Below are 22,566 nucleotides of genomic sequence, written 5' to 3' on the forward strand. Positions count from 1 at the left end.
TCTTCCTAATGTGATACAGACCTAAACTGAAACACTTGCCTTGACAGAAGCCAACACATCCCACTTCAATCATCCGACTGCACTTTAAAGTTCAGCACCACATGAAGGGATTCATTCCAGCAAGGTGTGTAAGGTTGATCATCTCAACAGTTCTGTAACAAAGTTTTTATAGAGCATAGCTGAAATATAATAATATAACACACAAACTTATCTCCCTGCTCAGTTATTTTCTCAAAGCAGTTTTTTTTTTTTTTTTCAAAGGGGGGAAAATGTAATTTGAAATGAATCTGTCAAAACAGACTAAAGCAACAAATATGGTTCAAAGGAAATAAGATATGTTCAGGATCTGGTTCCTGCTGAGCAGAATTTCACAGTAATAATGGGTAAAAGAAAAAAAATTGAGCTTAATTTTCATTTTTCAGTCCCTGTTATTGAAAACTGAACAATATGTTAAATGGTCTGAAAACTGAGGACAGATTTTCTTTGACAGAAATGGGTGTGTGTGTGTAAAAGGTCAGAGCTGTGAGCCCTTTGTGCCCCGTCTCAAGATACTGAAGGCTCACCTGCTAATTTATCAGAAGCTGCTCTGTATAAAAGCATCTGCCAGACACCTCAAATGCAAAAAAGAAAGAAGAAGAAAAAACCCTGTAGATGAAAAAGCAGGAAGTGACGGCTGCTGGCTGCGTGTCATCAGCAGATAAGATAACCAGGCTTTGTTGATATTTGTACAAAGTTACGCCGGGCGAATCTATCTGAAAGACAGCAGCGAATGAAACCTACCAGCCGGAAAATCTCACTACTACTTTTGATCACTGAAGGGTGAACATCTTGACAATGGTTATCCAGTGGCTTCTGAAAAGGGTTTTTCTAACTTTCAGATAAAGCTTTTTCTCAAGAGAACAACATCCTTCACTTGAGGCTCCCAGAAAATATTCGTAGAAGTAGAAATGACTTCAGAGCCCAATCATCGGCCTTATTTATGTGACATTTGCTTACGAGCCGGCTGTGTTTTCATACAAAGGATGCAGGATGCAAACATCACCACAAATGGGAAATCTTTTTTTGATCTTCAGCTGGGAACAGGCATGCAAAAATATGTTGGAGTGAAACCCAATTTATCACAAAAAATAAAAATAAAAATGCTCCAAAATAATCTGTTAGGATACCCAGTGGACTCTCTAATGTATTCTAATGAAATGAATAAAATTCTGATTAATAAATGATTCCTCACATAATCATTTCTGCATCAGAGATTACATGAAAATACAAGAAATGAAGCTCTCTCTCCCACTATGAAGGTGATAAATATTCTGATTTATGAGAGGTGTCGTTCTGCTGCAAATCGACAGAGGAAAACATCACAGATTTTTTGTTTGTGACTTCATGAACATAAGCTCTCATGCTGAAGGAATAATTAATTTTCTAATACTTCCAAGTGTTGCAAATCATCTCAAATGAATGTCTACAACAACAAAAAACAGACTTTACTGCTTTAATTAATGATACCAAAAATGCAGGCCTATTGAGAGTCCTCTTCATTAAGACGGCATCACACGAGTCGGAAAGTTTTTCCTTTTTTTTTCCGCCTGAAAGTCGGATCACTAACTTCCTGCCAGGTATGGATGATGAAAAAAGAAATAGTAAAGCAGCCTAAGCAACCTAAAGCACTGCTGGCAGTGTGAAGCTTTATGGGAATAATTTGCACAGCTGGAGTGCAGCTTTTCTTTAACCAATCAGAGCGCCCGTGTGAAACTATCCATCAAGGACAATTCTGACGCATATTGACTGACTTCGCCTTCTCTGTAATAATTTCTGTATTTTCAGCATCGACTGGATTAAGTTGACCCGGTGCTTATGACTTCATTCCAGCAGCTAGGTAGCTGTTTTTTCTTTTTTTCATTTTTTTTTTCACACAAGACGTCAATATATCGAGCAGCAGGAGACCGGGACAGATAAAACAGCTGGGTTAAGGCCAGAGCTTATCAAAGCACATATGTAGGGATGAGACCATGTGCTCTGGCCTATTAGCTGCGTCATATGTGAGAGGTCAAGGGGAGAGCGGCTCTTCCCCAGGAACGGGCTTTGGCAGCTTTAGCTTTGAACATCACCAGACACTGTGTGTAAGGATCCAGTGTGTAAGATGGTGTAAAGACAACCAAGGTCTCTCAGCCCACGTTCTTCTGCACAGTATCTGGTCTTGCACAGGATACTGAGCATATTATGGTACAACAGGGAGAAATACAGTAAAATGCTGTTGTTGTTTTGTGAGATTTTGGGAAAGTAAATGAGGACCAATCTTCCTCATCATCAGCTCGTCCCATTTAGTCAGCCGGCAGCCATCAGTAACACATTGTGGTTACAGTGTGGTACAAGTACAGTCCCTCTGCGTATAATTAAAAAAAAAAAAATCTATGAAACTGTCATGAAGCATCAAGGGTTTGGAGCACGACTTCATGCAAGGTGCAAAGAAGCTCAGTGACAGACTGACATCACAGCCTCACAGCTCTTATTGCTCTTTCCTAATGAGGTTGCAAAGCAATACTTGAGTTTATCTGAGTAACTTTTAGTGGTAAATTTAAGGATTTGTGAAGTGTCTTTTAAGTCACGATCAATCACTGAAGGAGCTGATGACCCACTGATGAGATTATATAGAAATCCTTGTGTTTTACACTTTCATAAACTGGGAGTCTGGTGTGACTAGTGTTAAAAATCTCAAAGAACACGAGTCACTAACACAAACGTAGTCACGTGCCCTCCATCACCAAAACCTGTAAATGTGGAGAGCTTTGAGGTTTCTACTTTAAGAGTCTCATTGCATACGAGTTTGGGGCTTTTTCCTGCGCTGCATGCTGGGAAACTTTCCTCCACACCTTTCCCCGTGAGACGCCACAATGCTTTCTAAATGAGTGCTGGGTTGTCTGTGGAGTTTCTGTCTCTTCATTTCATTCATTCAAGTTTTTCAGATGTTTGCATTGCATTTCTGGCAGCAGAAATGCAATGCAAACATAGAAAGTGTAGCTTTCTTCTTCATTACCTTTGTGAACCTGTGCAGTGCAGGTTCCCTTTCCAGTCCCCCCTATATCTAATTTCCTGTCTGTGAGTTTCATAGCACAGAGTTTCTCAGGAACAAAACATTGCATCCACAGTCGGCTTTATGTTTGCTCCTTTCTGCTTTATCTCTGAGTTTTGTGTCACTGTGTTGACAAAGCTTAACTGCCCTTGTTCTTTATCTTCTGCTTGGCTGGCATTAGGAGTGGGAGCCTCTTGCTTTTTTTCTCTCTCCGCTCAGAGGAAAATACAGGGGCCATCATCTTTATGGTTTGAGAGTGGAGAGGCTCGGTGACATGTCAGAGAGGCAGAGAAATGACCGGCGGGGGTTGAAGAGAGGCAGAGACACAAAAGGGCAGTTTAGATCTGACTGAGGAGAGGAGGAGAAACAGCTTATCAATGTATGGATGGTGTCCTTCTCGAGTCTGCTCCAGTTGTGATGGGTTCAAAAATGGACTAGAAAATGTTGCACTTTAACGACCACAAGTGGAAACTAGACAGAGCTTAAAGAATCTTTTGAAAAAAACATAAAAGCCCCTGAGCTCCCTTGTGGTTAAATCTGAGATTTCAATACACTGTGCTTGCTGATTATTTGCAGACTAGTGTCTTCTTCACTAAAGGTTGGACTTTGCTTTATGAGGCAAGGCATTAAAATCAGAGAAGATGCGAGGAATAATCATTTGAAATAGGCTTTCGTGGTCTTCAAAACAGACGTTTGAAGTGCACCTGTCCCTTCCAGCGATGAGCTCAATCCCGCAGCGTGAAGCGTCGATGTCTCGATGTTTTCTCCACATTAGATCCTTCATTACAGCGACTGTTTTAAGTCTCCTTCAAAGTTCTCGTCACAGTCTACCTCACACTGTTTTCATTCCTATTTTCCTCCCCCTGCACTCTGAACGTTATATCAGCCCTTGTCATTTGTCTTTTTTATCTGAATCTTTTCTCTACTCGAAGGAGTTATTCTATCCATCAAACCCAGATCCAAAAAACTCTTGCTTTTAAATCTTTGACTGTGTCTGCCTTCCCCTCAGACGCTTTGGATTTGAGCTTTTCATTTCTGTCTCATTTTGCCTCTGTCTCTTTGTCTTTCTGTCTTTTCTCTATCAATCTTCTTCCTCGTGTTCTTTTGCCTCTGCTCCATTATCCACCTTTTTTTCCTCCTGTCCTTCACATCATGCACCGAACTCCTCAGCTCTGTATTGCTATCATACTCTTCCTCTCTATGCTTTGCTGTTGCCACTTTGATCTTCCTCTCCCTGCCTCTGATAAGCAACCTGTTTGGTGGTGTGTAAGTGTATGTGTGTGTATTTTTAGTTATGTCTCCTTTGCATTAATTGGCCCTCCTGTATTTGGCTCACTCTCCACAGTATTTCTCGGCTTTGGAGGAAACGTTCTCATCCTGTTATCCTCTGCCTACAAGAGATTTCTGCCCGGGGGCTTTCATTACACTGATCCAAGTTTCCTGACAGAGAGCGAGGAGTCGGTGGCTGACTCCTCGCTGAGGTGATAAAAGTATTTTCAAGACGGTTCTGTGGGAAATCTGACATGTTGTTCTTAGATAATTAGCAGACTGGGTAATGTGTGTACATTAGCTCAAACCAATTTCCAATTAGTGCATATTTTGTACAGACCCTGGACAGTTAAGATTTTTTTATTTTCTCATTTATTGAAGATGTTTTTTTTTATGTATCTGCCTGGAATAACAGAACAAAGGTAAAACAAATGGTAAAACCTAAAAATACTAAAGTGATACTGACAATATCACAACAGCTGCTGCTGTATTTCAACTCTCAATGTGGCCATTCAATCAGTGTGAACTGCTGCACGTTTCAAAGACATAACTACACTCAAAAAATGGATCTTAAGTGGAAATCAAGGATTTATTCATCAGCTGACAAAGAGCTTTTGTACAGTAATCATCCAGTTGAGTTTTTTTTTCCGTTCGTTGCATGTTTTGCAGCCTTGCAAGTGCTAAATAACAACAAATAGTTACACAGGTGACAAATTAACGAAAAACATCTAATAGCTATACAGTAATAAGGAATGTGTGGTAAAGAAATTCTAAAATATATATGAAATGTATAGTTAAATTGTGGTTGTCAGATGATGACAGTGACTTTTAGATGGCAAAGAAAAAGCTCATGTGTCGTTCTTGACGGTATGAACAAACAATGATTTCTTTAATATTGATGACGCAACAGTTCTCAGCCTCTTCATTTACATAGTAATTACATAACTACAGTACATGCTTCTCTGGCCTTTTCACTGTTCTCTTCTTAGTTATTCCCACACAACCCACTAAACTAAACACAGTCGTATTTGTTCTGGCAAAACCTCCTGGTCCGTTGTCTGAATTTTGATGCAGAATTCTCATGTAATTATAGTCGGGGATATTAATATTCACATGGACTTCAATAATCTTATCCTTAGTGCTGCGTTTATCTCATTATTAGACTTAATTGGCTTCTCTCAGAATGTGTATGAACCCATTCAAACTCCCTGGACTGCAAATTAAAGCAAACACTGCAATATAATAACTTGGAAAAAAGAAAATGGTGTTGTGATTGTGTGTGTGTGTGTTATTTGTAATTTTCAGCTTTTTAGAGTGAGTGAGGTTGAGGTCACACTTGGTCTCTCGCTCTCTGCATACCTGCACATCATTGAACTCAACACAACAATCTCTGCCTCACTACAAGGACACAGCACTGACAGCCAGTCGCTCTTTTGCTTTTAAATCTGTCGGCCTTTACAGTTTGAGAGTTTGTTTGCTGCTCAGTCCATCAACCTGCTCATATCTCCAGGATCCCCTCTGTTTACCCCCCTCACACATTTCTTACCCCTCACCTCTGCTCAAAATCATTTCAGCCTGTGTCAAAATAAGAGCCTCTCCCCCACCCCCCTTCTGCCGGTATTTTGATGTTGTGGTGTAGTCAGGACGTTTCTGTGTGTGAAGTCAGGGTGTTTTCTGCAGCCAATGACAGAGCGCAGGTGAAGTTGAGCATGTGGCGCCGTGGGCTTGTATAAAAACTACCACAAAGACAGAGACTGGACGCGGTCAAGCCAGGAGAAATGGTGGGTACACACTTACCAACAAAGAAAAGGAAATACAGTCCGAGTGAGGTACTGGAGCTTCGGCCCATACATGGTCTTCGCGGCTCCACTGTCAAGCCACTACCACCTGTTTTCTTTCAAGGTTTTACAAGGTTCTGGTGATGGACCAATACTTCATTTACCTTATATGTGCTGCTGTATTAGGCCGTATTAGTAACACTCCTTAAACTTTCACCATTATGTGATGCGATACGATACTCTATAATTTATATTACAGACTCAAAACCACCTGTTTAAAATCGCTTACCCATGCACTCCAACACTCCAACCTATTCCATTTTTTTGCTTTTATTTATTGTTGTTTTGCAAATATTGCTTTGCTTTTCTTTTCTTTTACTGATGTTTTGAATGTTGTTTATTGTATGTTTTTGGATGTTTGGATGTTGTTTATTGATGATTTTATTTTTGATGCTCTCTTCTGTAAAATGTCCTTGAGTGGCTTGAAAGGCGCTTTTTAAATAAAATGTATTATCATTATATTCATCACTGAAATCTGGTGAAACTAATTAGTTAGCTGCACTTAAAGAGCCCCTAAACCTGAAGTTAAAGTACTTGGCCTCAAACACCTCACTTAAAGCAAACTGCCTTTTTCTGATAACATAACATTTCAAAAGTCAAAGCACATCTCTTTTCTATAAGTCAAAGAAAAAAAAATATTCAATGCATCTGTTTCTTCTGGGGCAGACTGTTGCACTTTCTTATTTCCAGGCTGCTCTAACAAGCCCCTCACAGACTCTCCGGCTGGTCCAGAGTCCTGCTGTATGTGTACTGACAACAACTATGAAAAGGTCATATTTCTTCCACAGTACAGTAGCTCCTGCACAGTAGAGGCAGGCAGTGCAGAGTAGACTTGAAAATCCTCTTCCTCACCTACAAAGCCTTTAATGGCCAGGCACCCTCATATCTTAAAGAGCTCCCAGTAACCTATTACCCCACTAGAACACTGTGCTACCAGAAGGCAGGCTTACTGGTGGGCCAGGAAGGGTGAGGGATAAAATAACAACCATCATGGATAACCCCTGTATGCTGCTGTGGCCGACAGGGAGCACCTTGAGCTGAAGGCTCATCTTTTCCAAGTCCAAGACAGAGTGATTCAGGGCGCTGCTCATACTGAACAGCCATCAGACTGTACATCTCTGTTCTAACCCTAACCCCCTCCCTGTAGTTCAGATATAACCCCCCATAGCCCACAGTGTGGACTCACAGTGAAAGGATGAAAACCCCCAAAAATATACCGAGATTGAGGCTTATGTTCCTTTAAGCCATCTGCATTGATTCTGGTGGATGACATAAACCTTCAAAGACTTGGATCCTTGAATCAAGAAACAAACCAACACAATAACTCACAGCTTCTTCACTCAGTTCTTTTCCTTATGTAGTATATTTTGATGTTGATGCTGATGAAAAGATGACCACTCTGACACGTCTTCTTTGTAGATGGTAAAAAAGTTTTATTACAAAAAAGATGTAGTGTCAAAAAGCCGATTCTTTGAGAAGTCTCTGGAGCCAATATGAGACCTCTGTCTCTTGGCCAAAAGTCCGGACCTTATATACGTTTTCTAAAACTCCACCTCTCTAAACAGAAGGATGTAGCTGACCCGGATGGTCATAAACTGAGACAATATCTAACATGTCCAAATTACCCTCTGGTATTTAACGTCTTGACAAGGCAGTTAACCTTTAGGCTAACGTAAACATAGATGAAACAAACCAAATAAAGGTGTACAGGAAAAGTGACTTAACCTCTGACCTAAACATTTAGCCTTCAGTCCAAACAAAGCATTTGTTTTTTGCATTATACCGGTCATTTACCTGCAGGCAAGCAAAGAACATACCTGGAGAAGGAAGTAAGATAATTCAGAAGATAAAAGTAAAGAATTTAAAGTGGATCATATACTAAACACATCTTCCAATGATACATAACCCCAGGGTAAAGTGCTTAAAGGGATAGTTCACCCTAGAATGATATTTCGCTCATTATCTACACACCCTCATGTTGACTAAGGGCTGGAAGAATTTTCAGAGTCCACCGTCCCTTCTCTGAGTTACAGGGGGTCTTGGCGTAGCAGTGCATTTCAATGCAACGGTTGCAAAGGGACACCAGAGCTTTGCGCCGGCGTCAGTGCGGTTACTGCGAATCACGCGAGATTTGGACGGACCAGGAAGAGGAGCTTCGAGAAGCTTCCGCTACAAACAAGCTTAAAATATAGACTTATTTAATTTTTTTCGGGACAATTACGCAATTTGGGGCTTCAGCACAAGACGGACATTACATACGAGCATCATGGAGGTATTTGGATGTTTTTTTGTGTGTGTTTTTTTACGAAGAGCTCTGGTGTCCCTTTGCAACCGTTGCATTGAAATGCACTGCTACGCCAAGACCCCCTGTAACTCAGAGAAGGGACGGTGGACTCTGAAAATTCTTCCAGCCCTTAGTCAACATGAGGGTGAGTAGATAATGAGCGAAATATCATTCTAGGGTGAACTATCCCTTTAACAACTTAGGAGGTAGAAAATACACCACACTTCCCTTCCTATTTTCTTTTCTTACTGGCATCAATAATTTGTTGCTCACCAGGATTCGTTGGATTGAGAGGTTATTTTTTTCAAGTTCAAAGAGACTTCATTGTTTTTGAATGATTGGCTCACCTTGCCCAAGTGTTAAATTGACACTTTGAGGTTTGTAGAGATCTGCACACTGATCAGCAGCAAGTTTGAGAGGAACAGAGAGAACAAAAAGGCACAAAATATTGTGTTACAAAAAAAAAAAAACCTTGAGGAAAGTGGATCTAATGTTAAACCTCAAACTGCATTAATACGACTTGGTGGTAGCACTTGATCAACAGTTGACCCCACTCTCAAATCAACATTCGTCACCATAAGTGACAACAAATGTCTTATGTCTTCCATAACTCAGGACAGTTATTACTTTCACTGGCACACTCACTCATAATCCTTTCATCCAATCCATCGGAAGCATTTTAATGTCTATAAATCATCACTTCATCAATTTCAAGAGGGTAATTACCATAAGCGAAGATGAATTACACCACAGTCCCTCTTCTTTCCCTACAAGTTGCATGCAGTTTGTAACTTAAAGCTGATGATAGTTATGAGTGACTGAATGAGGAAAAGCCTCTGCAACACACACACACACACAGTTGTGCCGTCTGTTCTTTGTGCTGCATGCTGAACCCTCTTCTCACCTTTTTCGCTTCACTTTGATGAGGACACCGTCACTGCACAATAGAACAGAAGGTATAGAGGATAAAGCTTTTCTGGAGCGGAGGAGCAGAGAAAGGGAAGGTGAAGGGAGGCAGAGAGTAAGAGAGAGAGAGAGATGTTGATGTTCACTGTGCAAAAACTGGAAATTAAACTGCAACAGCTACTGTACTATCAACAGTTACTGTTATTGCCATGTTGCTTCATTGTGCATTGAGTAAAAAATGTTTTAAAGGGAAAAGATGTAAGTTCGGTCGCTTTTCTACTGTTTTGGTCCCTTTTTTCTCTGTGGAGCTGCCCCTACAGTACCGGAGTGTTTGCAGCTTATTATGACTCATGTTCGGTGACACCAGGAGGAGTCTGACTGACAACTCAAAGCCTTGACGGGTGCACCCAGCAGCTCATTGTTCTGTGTTATTGGATTTCTACCTTCTCCTCTACAAGGAACTATAGCCTATACCTGCCCTCATGTGTGTGTGAGACGTACATGTGTGCATTACTGTAATAGAAACTCACACACACACACACACACACACACACACACACACACACACACACACACACACACACACACACACACACACACACACACACACACACACACACACACACACACACACACACACACACACACACACACACACTCTTGAAAAGCGCTTAATTGAAATGCAGCAAGTGATCAGGCACAAGAGGAACAGGCCCATTAGATATAGCTCTCTGTCAGCAGGTGATGCTTTATGGTTCTGCTAAAACCTAAACACTAAAACAACGGTCAGGCCTCCGCTCTGGTCAAGGAAACCATTTCATCACCTGACGGCAGCCATATAGAAAGAGGAATTATGACAGTGGTGTGGTGGCAGCCGCAGCAGCAGCAGCAGCAGCAGCAGCAGCAGCAGCAGCAGCACCATAGAGGAGAAAAGTGAAAGGTCGTGGAGACGGGGATAAGTAGGAGAGGAGGAGGTGGTGTAATTTTCATAATGGAGGCAACGACAATGCATAAGCAGAAAAAAGGCTTCAGTCGATCTGCTCCAGTAAAAGTGCAGAGAGAAAGAGAAAAAAAAAAAGGAGTTTGAATTCCAAAATGAGGATCTCATTATCGCAGACATGAGAGCTGGCTTCACTAAATGAGGGTTTGGAGTTAAAGTGAAAGTTATTACCCTTAATTACCTCTGGTTTCAAAATAGTAACATAAGAGATGATTGTACTTTTAAAATATTAAATAGTGAGCAGAAGCGAGACTGAAGCCTCTTCTTCCCACTTTTCTTCTGTAACTGTTATGTCATTGTTAAACACATCAAAACTCATTATTAATTATCATTATTAACTATTTCTGTGAGCAGATTCTATTATCACATCATTTCTGATTTCTAATATAATTACTGAAATTATAACATAAGACGACTTCAGTACAATGATTTATTTCCTGTCTTCAAAGTATGTTTTTGATTTATTTGGTGACTTTATTAGCTCAGGTTTTGGGCACGTAGCATACAGTTGGTTTATCTGAGTCCTTGAACTGATATCTATCTGTTACAGAGATGGATATTGATTACAACAGAGTTTATGGGATGGGAAAACCAAAACAAAAAAGCATATCATTAAGTATACAAATTCTCATTATGGCTTTTATTCTAGCCGTTGCCTTTAATGTTATGTTTAGGTTCAACTTTGCACTTTGTTTATGTTTCTGGCAGCAGCTTTTATGTCTTGAAAAGGAGATATTTCATCTCCATGGAGCCACCTAGTTTAGAAGACTCTACATAAAAAATACCATCGCCATAAACAACAATATTGACACAAACATAATGGGGGGGAAAACCATCGGAAATGCTCCAGTGAGTCTCAGTGGCCTGATGTTCACAGAGATCAGTTAAAAGCCTCTCGTACACAAGCACAATTTATCAACTTCCCTCGCTTCATCCCCAAAGGGAAACATTTAGCAAGAGTCTGTGATGTGTGAAGAGGTGAAGAGGAAGCAGAGATAGATAAATCTATAATCACCCCGAGCAGCGGTTAGCCGTCTCTATCGAAAAAACGATAGTGTGGCCAATTGGTTCTCTGTGCCATAATGAACCTCTGTCTCCTGCTTTGTTTTTATTTCTGGCCTTTTGCTTCACTGTGGGTTAGAAACACAGCTGAAAGACAAATTCAAAAAAATGACACAGACAGACACAGTGTTTTTTTTCTTCTTTAAAGCCTTATTCGCCCGAGCAAACATCCAGTGGAGCTGTCTGTTGTTGATTAAGTCAATGTTGAATAACAAGAATTTTCTCAGCAAATGTTTTGAAGGCCCAGAATCACTTATGACAGGGGTCTTCAACGTTTTTCAGGTCGAAGAACCCTAAACTGATGGAGAGATGAAGCAGGGACCCCTATTAAAAAAATGTGTATTATATTAAACTGAGCCCAGTGCCATGTATAAACCTTGTTATTGTGCATTCAATATAAGCTATTAAATAATACACAGGTTCATATATTCATGTTTCTTTTTAAAAACATGCAAGGTACAGTGAGTAGGGTGGCCATGCTTCTGCCACCTTGTTAACTGATACCAATGCTGATATCAACTGTCTGTCAATTGCATGGAAGTCATGCACACAAGCTATTCAAATGGACCTTTTTATTTGAAACATAAATGTGGAAACTAAAGATATAAAACAATGTCTACTCAACCAAAAGTTCCACAACCTCCCTGCAGCACCTCCGGGGACGCCCTAGGGGTCACGGACCCCCTGTTGAAGACCTTATGGTATATTGTTACTTAAACAGTGGGACCACTAGTCAAGATACTGTTTTCAACTTTTGTCAATTATAATACTTTTTAGTACTCATAACAAATCACATCATCCTATGATTAGAGTTGAAGAGTTGATCTTTCTGAAACATGCGTGTAAAAGTAAAAAAGGTATATGTATGTAAGTATGAACATGGTTATCAACCCTCTCAGTTAGCTTTGAATTTGTTCATGTGAACCATGAATAAAATACTTACTCATAAGAAAATGCTGAAACCTACAGTTAGATTTGATTATAGCAACACCCAGCAATGCTAATCAATAATCTGAAATGTAAACAGCATGACCAGCAGGAGGAAAAAACACTATGATGAATTAGTTTTATAACTACTGTAAATAAGTGTGTGAATTATCTTTTAAGTTAGCCTAATACAGATTATTTTCTCTGTTGATAAATTAAAGATGCAAGTTAAAAAAAAAAGAAGAAAGTTTTTGCTGCCAAAGCAGAGAGGAACAAGTTCATGTTTGATTCAGTCTGACTGAAATAATGTAAGTGTTTTAACAGTAAGAGGTAAAAAAAAGAATAAAGAATCTCTGTTCAATTAAAAGTGAAGCTGTATATTGTATGTGTGTGTGTGTGTGTGTGTGTGTGTTATCTCTGAATAGACAGTAAGTTAAATGATAAATTATTGGAGCGTCTCCTTCATCTTCAACCTGAGCTGAGGTCTAATCAGCCAGAATAAGTGAGAACATCTGTGTGAGTGTGCAGGGCCTTTAAATAGACGACATGTCAAACTCAGGTGTAACTAATCCCATTACTGGCTGCTATCGCTCCAGGTGGACCAGCCAGCCTCCTTCGTGGAGTTGCAGCGTTAGTGGCAAAAAACTAAACATCCAGGTTTTGGTTTTATATATCCTCAGTGTGGTGGAACTTGTTAAAAAAATATTAATTTTTTATCAGTGTTTAATGATTTTAATGGGATTTAAATAGGTTTTATTGTCAAGGGGAGATGGAAAGGGCACCTGTGGCCACCTGTTGATGAGGCTCAGGAATCATGGTCATGTATTATGTCCACAATTACTAACAGCAAGTTAACCAACTCTATTTACTATTCATGGTCAATAAAATATGTTATTGCCCCTCTGTGTATTCCCCTTGTTACTAAAAGGGGAGTGGATATTAAAGTATGCATATCCAACCATTTTATCAAGTTGCATGGATTTTAAAAAGGTCTTGTCGGTATGAAACAATCATCATTATATTGTGATTGTTACAGTTTTCTTTTACAAAAATTCCAGTACCATTCTGGCACAGGTTCTGGTACTGGTACGGGTTCTGGTGTCAGTTTGGGTACTAGTTCTGGTACTGAGTTTAGTACCAGTACCAGTTCTGGTACCGGTTCTGGTACCGGTTTTGGTACTGGTTCTGGTACCGGTTCTGGTGTTAGTTCTGGTACTGGGTTTGGTAAGGGTTATGGTTCTGGTTCTGGTGTCGGTTTGGGTACTAGTTCTGGTACTGGTTCTGGTACCGGTACCGGTTCCGATTCTGGTGCTAGTTATGGTACTGGTACTGGTGCTGGTTCTGCTGCAGGGTAGGCTACTGATTCTGCTACAACTGGTATTGGTCCTGGTGCTGGTTCTTCTACTTCCTGTGGTACTACTAGTCCAGTTAAGCTGCGTTTCCACTACATGGTACCGGCTCGGCTCGACCCGACTCGCCTCTGGTACCAGGTACAATATTCTAGAGAGTGTTTCCTTTACAGGATAGTACCGCCTTTAGAGTAGCCGGTCGTCATTGTGACAGCGCTTAACAAAATAAAATGAAACTAAACAGGATTTTTCCCGTGGTTATGCCACATTTAGTAATTGTGATAGTTAACTACATGACTTGTGAATACCTTGTACGTCTTCACGTTGTCAGTATGAAACCACAAAATAGCTCTCAGTGATAAATATTGTACCATTAAAATAAGAAAAAGATTCCATCATGCTTTAGTCACTGACAGTGGATTCTGCACTGCAGGAGCAGATATTGAAAAACTAATGAATTTCCATTAACAGTGTGCGACTTTAGAGACACGTTCATTACTGTGTCCTCATTATGTTGATGAAAAAAAAGTGGCATTTGCAAACCAATGCTGTTCACGGTGTTAACAAACAGGTGGATTTTGTGAACTCCATTGACCCGTGTAAATAAATCTGACTGTAACATAAACCTTCTGTTATTCCTGTTTTATCATCTGATTTTTGATTCTCCGTGGAGCCACAGGCCAGAGGTCAGCCCGCAGTGCTCCGCTGTAGCTACACAACAACATCCCAGAGGTTTGGCACGACGCAGGAATTCAACACAACTCTCTCAGGGAGATCTGCAGGCTGCCAGAAACCATCTCAGATGAATTTATCAACTCTGTCTGAATAATAAAAAGCACCACTGACAACACAACTTTTATTATGACCAGTGAATACAAAGAAAAACAAAATATATCTGGGCCTAAATAAAAAAAAAGGGGGGGAAAAGGGTAAAAGTCATTGTCCCTCCATTTAAATCCATGCAGTCTCCCATCATTTCGACATTTTTTTCAGCCTGGGACATTTGTGGCACCACCCGCGAGCAGCACATCCGGTGACGTCAATCAAACGCACCTGCGCCGTTGCGTGAGCGGCAGGTGCGTGTCGTTCAAACTGCTAAAACGCGACCAAAACGCTGACGTTTGGACCTCCAGGCCCAGCAAGCTGTGACTCCTGTCCCCGGTGAAGTGTGCACCACCTTCCTGCTGCTGGTCGTCTTCACCCCCGCTGAAACTGAGACTGTTCAGCTCCATGTGTGAGGACTTTGTGGAGCAGCAAGGCCGCGGTGCAGACACGAGTGGACTGTTTGGATTTTTGTCTGGACGACGTCGGACCCGGAAGCAGGTCGTGGAGGAATCCAACACACACGAGAGGATCAGGGTGAGTACATCAAAAACAAAAGACTTAACTGCTGTGATTCATAAATACTGCTCTGGCAACTAATGCAGCTTATGTGTGGGTTTGTGTGTTTTTATTACTGTGGAGGCCACATTTGAAATGTTTGCTGTGGCTGCAGCTGCTGTGGAGTTTATATGTTTCATCTGTGTGTGTGTTTGTGCTGCTCAGCTTCATCTCATTTGACAATGGCTCTGGTTGCATAAATAATATGATGATATCTGCCCAAATGCTCATTCTCACGTGGAAGAGTGAGATTATTCCACTAGTTATGCACTGGTTGCACTATGACAACAGCTGGTTAGTGACCTGACCTCGCATTGAGAAGGTTGTGGGTTTGAACCCCAGGCCTGTGTGTGTGTCTGTTCTGTGTGGAGTTTGCATGTTCTCCCTGTAACTTCCTTCATCCCACAGATGATGTGCACTGCACATAAAGTGGACTTGTCAATGTGAATGTATGAGGTTGTTTGTCGATATATGATGGTCTTGTGTCCTTTTGTCAGTTGTGGTTGCCTCCAGCCCCCACTGTTTTGTGTGTTCATTGTTGGAATTAATTGCACTAATGTAAATACCTCTTGATGGCACCACAAGAACATTTGTCTAGAGATGGCAAACTGGACAGAGGTTGTTTCATCCTCAGATGTTCCTGTTGATTTATGACGCTCAGTAGACCAAGACTAATGTTGTGCAGAGCTTATTTACAGACTCCCGTCCTTGGAACAGGTCAGAAACTTTTTTTAGTGGTGTTGTGAAACATAATATAGTCACATTGAATCACGTCTCCAGTTAGTTTGATTTGTAAATACATTCACCGTCAGTGGGTGTCGATTTGCGATTCATTTGTCGGCTGGTTTGGATTAAACCAATTTGCATCAGAGTTTGTGGAGGGCACGTGCCATGGAAGAATCCAGTAAATGTTGATTGAATATGAAGGATTTTTCTTCATTTTCTTCAATGTTTCAGGAAATATTGAAAACATAAAAACTCATTATTGATGTTGAGATTCATATCTTTACAACTTGGTGCACATAATTATTGCCCATGGTGAATGTATTGTACATGCTGTTACTTACTGCCATTGTGGATGTTTTTTTTTTCTTTTCAATTCAGAACCAGTGAGCTCAGCTTTGAATGCAATGATTCATATGATAATACTTACAGATGCATTTCTCTCTTGTATTGTAGCCCTCTTTACCTGTCAAGGATAACGCATTGACAAAATCTTTTTTTTTTTTACATGATGCTCAATTATGGGTTTAATGAGAAGTAAGTGTTTAACATGATTAGATATGCTTCTTAGCAAACTCCAGATGTTTATAGTTGCGTATCTTATCCACAGTAGTTGACAGAACGCTATAAACATGCATGTGTAGTTCTCTCTGTCATTAAAGCAGAAGTAAGTGATATATTTGTGTTAATATAAGTCTTAAATAGTTATATCTTCCGACAGCAATCACTTACATAGAGTGTTTGGACCGAAACACGGGTCTGTCAGTCCCTCTGCTCTGCTCTGAGCCGAGGAGAAAACATTTATCGTATCCTACAGTTTTTATCCAATGAGGAGAGAGAACGGCATGCAGGGCTGTGTGTGCAGCCAAGGGACGCCGTGAATGTGGTGACGTAGGGACGAGGACTGTTATGGTGCGTTCAAGGAAACTCGTAACTCGTGTTTTTCCGACCTGTGAAGTCATACCAGTTCAATCTGGTACGAGTTCACGGGTCGGAAGTTACGAGTGGCCGTTATAGTGACTTTTAGAGGTAAAACAGGTCGGAAAAACACGAGTGGGTTGCCTGAAACGCTACAAAGTCGTAAGTTGTGACTTGAAGCTGTAATTTACGGTTTCAAAAGCCTGCCTGGAACGCAGCATTAGCCAAAACGACCGGATCGCTTACTTCTGCTTTAACTTTACTGTTAGACGATCTATATCACTAGCAAACATAAAATAAAGTCAATAAAAAAGCAATCAAACTGAATCCTAATCCCCTGTGCAAAAGGGCAGCTACTTAACTGGAGCTGTATATATGGTGAGCTGCTGTGAAGTACAACAGGTTTTGAATACCAAGTGTGATTAAGAGCATGTCATATCATATCGGAGATTAAATCCTGTCAAACAAATGTAAAGATGTGATAAACATTACATTATCAAAAGCCTTTTGAGTACAACAGGCCCACAGAAAATCCTTATAACCTTTGAATGAACTCAAATGAAATAAATATATGGTTTGACAAGAGACTATAATTTCTCATTTTTCCTTCAATATGCAGTAAAAGTGTCTGTCCAGAGGTGGTTGACCAACACTGCTTCAGTGGAACCAGCTCCCACAAAGACTGCAGTCAATCTGGCACAAAAAACAAAACAAAAAGCAACATCACATGTACGGCAGTTTCATAATTAAGAACATTAATCAACTACTAGTGCTCTTAATATTCCCCACCCACTGCATCTGAATCTGGACTGTGTCCCTGACTCAGTTCAGATGAATCATCTGCTGGTCACACATAGTCATGTTAAATAACAAGTGTGAGCAGCTTCATATGGTGCTTGTTGTCATGTATCCTGGTTATGTATGTTGTTTTTCCACACTTATGTGATGACACTGCTGGTCTAAATAGTTTGTTCTGTTTGCTCCTTGTGGTGTGTTTATAGGTCTCTTTCTTCTCCTCAGTCTTTCATAGTTTGTCAGGTTCTTTGGGTTTGTTTTATATATTTGTTGGAGATGCAGAATTGAGCATGTGACTGATGCATACATGTGTCTTTGTGCAGCCATACTGTTCTCCAACTCATTGAGCAGCATTGAATTACCATCTTCCTAGGCTGTTTTGCTTAATTACTGACTTTGCACAAGGAGATAGTGATTTGTGACTCAGGGTGGCTATATGACAGTCAAACAACATAATTTACCACACATAATGCGCATGGAGGATTTATTTCAGGAGCCTTATTAGATTAATTTGTCTCTAGACCAGATGTCAAAAATGGAGATAAAGCTGAACACTGTTAACTGTGTCTTTATTATTGGCACAAACGGAGCAGCAGGTTTCCCACCTGGAGGGATATAAGTGAGATGTTCACATTGTGCAGCATATAATGAAGCTGTCCATCTGATGGATCCACCAAAGTTGTAAATCTATACTATATCTATGTGTGAAGTATAGATTGAAATGACAAAGCCCACTACTTGGAGTTAATGGAGTCATTTTCACTTCTTCTCTTAACAAGACATGAGCCTATGGATGTAGAGCTTATAGGATATGTATTGTACCTCAGGAAGTCTTCATCTCCTTCACCACTTAAGTGTCCATTTAGAAGAAAAAAAAAACACATCCCAGACTTTTATAATCCTACCTGAATATTATCCTATGACAATCTGAGTTTATCCTGTCTAATCCTATTCCAATCTATTTCACTTTTCCTGTGCTTCTTTACTCATTTATCCCTTTTACCTTATCTTAACTAACTTCACCTCTCTCCGGACCAGCCACACATCTCATCCTCATAAATGTCTTTTTTTTTTTATCCTGTAACCTGCACAGAATGATTGCTAGGGTTGTTAAATTTGAAGGTAATTGTCAGATAGTTATCTCCATAAGCAGATGCAGATGGACATTGAATTATTCTTCACTGACACTGAGGTTTTGTGAGTTTAACATGCAGTAGGCAGCATCTGGCTCTGTTAAGTTATGACCACTGTTAGCTAACGTGGGTGTATTTCCTGAATCGTTAAAGATGTTGTTGAACATCTGACAGAGCAGATATGAAGATTTATGGTGGTAACAAAGATGGCAGCTGACTGAGCTTTTCATGGGCCGTATCAAAATTCATATATGTTTTTAGGCCAGTGTGTTTTACAGGTGACATTGACACCATGTTGCATTTTACATAACGCGTTTACGTTTTTTTTTTTTTTGCTGCAAGATGTTGACACACGTAGGCCTGCTGTTCATGAAAATGATGAATCTGTTATGTCAAGATCTGGAGCACGAGGAGTGGAATATGCAAACAAAAATGGGTAACACTTTAGTTGAGCATTAATAAATACTGAATTCTTCATTTGTAACGCATGAATACTCATTAGTATGTAGTTTATAAATACAGTTATTGTTCATCAATGATGAGTAAAATATTTTTAACTACATACTAATGAGTATTAATGTGTTATATGATGAATTCAGTATAATGCTTAATAGTGTGTACTTTTTATAAAGTGGTACCCAAAAATCTCCAGACATGGCCTTTTTTTTTTTTTTTAATCCTCACCTTTGGTTGATTAAAGCAGAAGTAAGCGATATTTTTGTGTTAATATAAGTCTTAAATAGTTATATCTTCCGACAGCAATCACTTACATAGAGTGTTTGGTCTGAAACACGGGTCTGTCAGTCACTCTGCTCTGCGCCGAGGAGAAAACTTTTCTCGTATCCTACAATTTTTATCCAATGAGGAGAGAGAACGGCATGAAGGGCTGTGTGTGCAGCCAAGGGATGCGCCTGAATGTGGTGACGTAGGGACGAGGACCAATAGATCCATGACGAGGGCGGGGGCTGCTAACTCCATCGGCTGACAAGACGTTATGGTGCGTTCAAGGCAACTCGTAACTTGTGTTTTTCCGACCTGTGAAGTCGTACCAGTTCGATCTGGTACGAGTTCACGGGTCGGAAGTTACGAGTGGCCATTATAGGTAAAACACAGGTAAAACAGGTCGGAAAAACACGAGTGGGTTGCCTGGAACGCTACAAAGTCGTAAGTTGTGACTTGAAGCTGTAATTTACGGTTTCAAAAGCCTGCCTGGAACGCAGCATTAGCCAAAACAACCGGATCGCTTACTTCTGCTTTAAAGGTGGTTGTGCATTTTTCGACCACTCCTGTTTTAAACCACTGCAAATTGAAAAACCAAATGAGAAGGACTTTCACAGAAGTTGCAGAAGCTTTAAATGTTTTCTCATACTTGTCAGTTAGTTCAGCAGCTCACTAGGATCAGAGTCAGTTTCCTTTATCAGATCTCAAACATGGAAACTTAACTGTCGGTCAAATGAACCAGTTCTAAATAGCACTTCACACATCAGACAGAAAATATTTTGAGCTATTGCCACGGCTAATAGATTCTTCACACATAATTGAAAATCCTCATTATTGTTGACTTGTTAAAATAGAAAGGATCAAACCAATGGTAAAAAATAAACTGATCCCTGAATTGCAGGATCCCACTCGATGCAAAATACATGAACTGAAGCTACGTCGGTGCCAAAAACACATGGCAAGCAACGCTCTATGGTCATGAAAATAAAACTCTCAGGGGGGAGAGAAAGCAGGTGTGGTTTAAATCCATCATGATAAACATGCAGATTTTCCAACTGCAACACACAGTCATCACTGGACCACAAACGTTAGCAGAGCAGAGCCGAACCAGGCGGCGGTTTTACACTCTTCTAAGGGTGATTACACATCGAAGGCGTGATACTGAGGAACCAACGCTGAAGGCTTTTCTCTAACTCCTTTTCACTGATCTGGCTGATCTGAGTGCAGCTGACCTTATGAGCACTGCACAGCCCTATAGGACCCATGTAAGCATCAGTTTCATATGAAGCTCCACTCTTGCCTTTCATCCCTCTGGCGTCGGTTACAGATGCTCTAATATGTTAAGTGAATGCTCATTAGATGGCGAAATGGAAACGGGAAAAGCTGAAGAGAAGAGGAAGATTGTGAGTCAGAGAGTGGATCTGCTGCAGGATCATGTGTGACACTGCAGATTATCATATTGTTAATAACTGATACCACTCAGATATGTAAACAATGAATGGTTCATTAAGTTCTGTATCAGTTTGACTGTTTCATTAAAATGCTTTTGTGAGGCACTTATCAAATCAAAGCGTCAGAATTGGGAAATAAAGCAGATTTACAGCTCCATCAGATAAGAATATTATTTAAAATAGTCTGCTGCAGATAACAGCTCCCTCTCCGCAACACACACATTAACCTGGATTACACACTGCACATTTCAGATTGTTGGATGAACCTGTAGTGCGCTGACAGGACAGGAGTGTGCATCCTGTCAACCACCTCCCTCTCAAACCTTAACAATACTGCTCAGATACAGCAGAAAACCTCTTCCTTTTTGAAAAATTGTTCCCAGTCCAGTATCAATGTTAATGTCCGACAGGCAGCAGCGTTCAATAAAACATCAGACACCTACCTCCTTGAAACAAATGAGTCGTCCACAGAGAGCTGCACTCGACAACGGTGGAGCCACTTCACCGTCTCTAGAAAGACGTGGGGATCAGAGCCGTTTGTAGTTCACTGAAAACAGCAGCTCCTCCATTCATCTGAATAAAGACAATTGATGCAGTGTCAACAAGAGACGTGCTGGGGGAAAAAACCACACAAAAACGAAACAAATTTAAAGACTGTTGGACCCGATTCAACCTTTGTTGCAACCTTTGGTGTGTGTGCATAGACTGGAAGGTTGGTGGTTCGATTCCCAGCTCCTCTGACGTGGATGTCGATGAGTCTCGGTGTTTGATAGGACGGCAGAACCGTTATGAATCCAAAAGCGATTCGTCCCTTTGCCCTCGTACCATGATGTGTTTTGGAGACACTGATGACCTCCATCACGGTGGCAGCTGTCGCCCTGTAGAAATCCGCACCTGAGACGTAGGTGTCCTATAGAGGGCACGTCGACCCCCCCCCCACTCCCCTCCCCTCACCTCCCCCTCCCCAAGAGAGTGTCACAACTTCTGCTTTCCAATAAATCGCAGCAGCTGTTGGGGAGCCATCACGTGCAGCAGCAACATTGCTTTTGACTGGTGAGCAACAGATGCTAATAAGGAAAATCAACAATGGGAGGGGGTGTTGGACAGTTCTGCAGACGCGTGAAGCCGTTCACCTGAGGCAGGTCAGACGCACGACTGGAGCCAGACATTAGCTCCAATAAGGACAGGTATATTGGGGGCAGCTCGGCTAAATGGCAGCTGGTAAAAGCATTCAGACAGTGGCTTAACATGGAGAAATTAATGTGTTATTGCTTATTAGAGCGGCCATGTGTTCCAGCCTCGGGGACCGCGGCTCAAATGCTGCATGTGGTTTGTTTACACCGTCAGCTGTTTTTGTAAACGTGAGGACAATTTCAATGCCACAGGAAAAAAATGTACCTCCTGTACCAGTTAAAATCCGATGTCAGTGTGTGTCGGTTCTTTTATACATTTATTAGGAGAGTTAATTTTCATGTCTCTCCTGTCAGGATGTTTTGATCTGGCTTTTTGGACACTCGGGTGCCTTTTTATTTAATTTTGCTGATCAAAGCCGCGTTCAAAGAAACAATGCATGATAGAAAATCCAAAGTTGTTAATAAAACCAGTAACAGACAGCTAATGAAATAACTTTTAATCATGCTAATTAACTCAAGAAAACTTAAAAATAACTTCACATGGTGGTGAAACTTCTTCACCACCTACGCCGGGGTCTCGGTCGTAGATGTGTGAAACACGAGAGGCA

This window comes from Trachurus trachurus (assembly GCF_905171665.1).
Source record: "Trachurus trachurus genome assembly, chromosome: 14".
In the NCBI taxonomy this organism is placed as follows: Eukaryota; Metazoa; Chordata; class Actinopteri; order Carangiformes; family Carangidae; genus Trachurus; species Trachurus trachurus.